The sequence below is a fragment of the Echinops telfairi genome, unplaced genomic scaffold (genome assembly GCF_000313985.2).
Source record: "Echinops telfairi isolate 266 unplaced genomic scaffold, ASM31398v2 ScPeMD7_6;HRSCAF=24_0, whole genome shotgun sequence".
Lineage (NCBI taxonomy): Eukaryota > Metazoa > Chordata > Mammalia > Afrosoricida > Tenrecidae > Echinops > Echinops telfairi.
Window position 1 is genome coordinate 19071272 of NW_022103902.1, and position 2231 is coordinate 19073502.

General features: G+C 39.6%; 1 non-coding gene across 1 annotated transcript; it reads left to right on the forward strand.

Annotated features, from left to right (window-relative positions):
* Positions 1–827: 827 nt before the first annotated feature.
* LOC115868079 lies at positions 828–961 on the forward strand. The gene has a single exon (XR_004045401.1). It is a non-coding gene; the product is annotated as a small nucleolar RNA SNORA42/SNORA80 family (small nucleolar RNA).
* The last annotated feature ends 1270 nt before the right edge of the window (positions 962–2231 follow it).

Below are 2231 nucleotides of genomic sequence, written 5' to 3' on the forward strand. Positions count from 1 at the left end.
TTTGACAGGTGCCAATGAGCTTGTTCCAATATCACCTTTCCGAAACAAGGGCATAAAAGGAGCTAACCAAGAGGACAACCACACGAAGTGAACTCAGAACTCGAATAGACTTTGTGACACTGCATAAGACAGAGAAATCTGGTGAGCTGAAGAGAAATATTGAACATTCTCATACAACCTGGCACTTAAACTTCATTCAAAGATTTCAGAGCAGAACTTTTTGAAGTCCCTCCTTTTTGGTGAGCGTATCAAGTCTCATTTATAGAAAGATCTGATGGGAACAGATTAAATTGCATCTAACTATCGCTGTACTCCTTTTACAAGTAATCCACAGACTGACGAACCAAAGGAAGTATAGCCTTTTTATGTGCTGCCTCTGGATTCATACATTTATTAAACACCCAGGCAAACTGCGCTACGTGATATCTCTGACAACCCAGGCGTCTCTCCCCCATGTCCTCTACTTCAGCAAGCATTCACGACCCTTCACGATGACTGACAACTTTCTTCACTGAAAGATGCCAAGGTTGAGAGTTCAAAAGTGTGTTTTGTGACTAAGGAGTGTGTATCTTTAAAAAAAAAAAAAACTTTTTTGGCGTATACTTCACATATACAATTTCATCGCTCAGTCACTTTAAGAAGAGTTGTGTAGTCATACCACAATCAACATCAGAACACTTTCTACTTGTACTCTTTTAATCTTCCCATTTCACCCCCTCTTCTCCTCCTTGCCCCTAAGTAATTATTAATCCAGTTACTATCTCTATAGATTTACCAATCCTGGATTTCATACAGAGAAAATCATATACAAAACATAAACAAGGAATGCATGGGTTTGGATTTGTGGCGGGTCTGATCCCATGGGCCTCTCACAGTGTCCCAGGCCAAAGCAAAATGTCACCCCAAACCATTTCCTGGCTTTAACCGGTGGACTTAAGGCATTGCAGCAGGTTGCACAGTGGGGGAAAAAAAAAAAAAAACATAGACAAGGAAGCAAGCAAACACACAAAAAAACCAACAACAATGACTAGCCAAAACATTGAAAAATCCCAATAGAAAAGAAAGCAATAAACATTAAAAACAGAAACTACTTTAAAATAGTGAAAATGGAAACCAACTACCTCTGTCATAAGCTACTTGGTAATGTTCTCTGATAGCTAGGCTATTCACATCCCTAGATTATGTTCAGGGACTTAATCTATGTGTGAAAATGGATTTGGGGTTTCTACTGGAATCCATAGCCTTCGGCAACACAAGGATTTATAATTTAAACTCAGATACCATTCCCTCCTTTGGGTTTGGATCTCATTATTTACAATCCTTGGATCACACAGGGTGGTGTACTGCATCCATGTGAACTTAGTTGACATCTCACTTAGGTGGCTGCTTGTTTGAAGACAAGCCTTTGAGACCATGGATGCTATTCTTTCTGATACCTGGGTACCAGGAGTGGTGTGTTCTTTATTCAAACAACTGGATGACAAATGTTTGTAGTTAGACTCAGCAGGACCAAAGGCATCACTGAAATCCCTTTAAGTAAATGGAAAACCAATTTTAAAAACCTGTGTTTTCATTAAGTGCCATTGGGTCAGTTTCTACTCATAGCAACTTTACACGACAAGGTAGAACTTCTCTCTTGAAAGGTAGACCTTTCAAGAATAGATTGCCAGATCTTTTCTCCCACAGAATTACTGGTAACCAACCATTTAATTACAAGCTGAAAGTTTATGCATTTCACCATTAGAGTTCATTGACATATCCATGCCTAACTAAATTGTTCACAAACTGAAAGTGGCCATAGTTAATCTGAGTTATTCTTTCTTCCTTAGGATCATCATCTCCTTGGGGATACTCTTCTCCTGAGATTCCTGAATGCCAGTCGGTCAGATTGTGGAGTCAGTGCTTAACTCAAACATAAACAGAATTCACACATAACCTGCCCTTGCCTTCCACTGACAATTGTTTGTTCTTAAGAACTACTGAAAAAGAATAAAAGCCTTCTGTCCCACCAAGATCCCACCCACAAACTGTTTAACCATTTGGGCTTTTGTTTCTGCAGAAAACCAAAGATCAAAGCAGCTTCAATGGAGCCATTTCTGAGGCACGCATGTGTTCTATGTGTTGCAGAGTAGTAATGTGCTCCAAAGAGTTTTCAAAGTTTCAACTTTCCAGAGACAGGTCACCACGCTTTTTTCAGAGACATCTCTGAAGGGGTTTTGAACCATCAACTT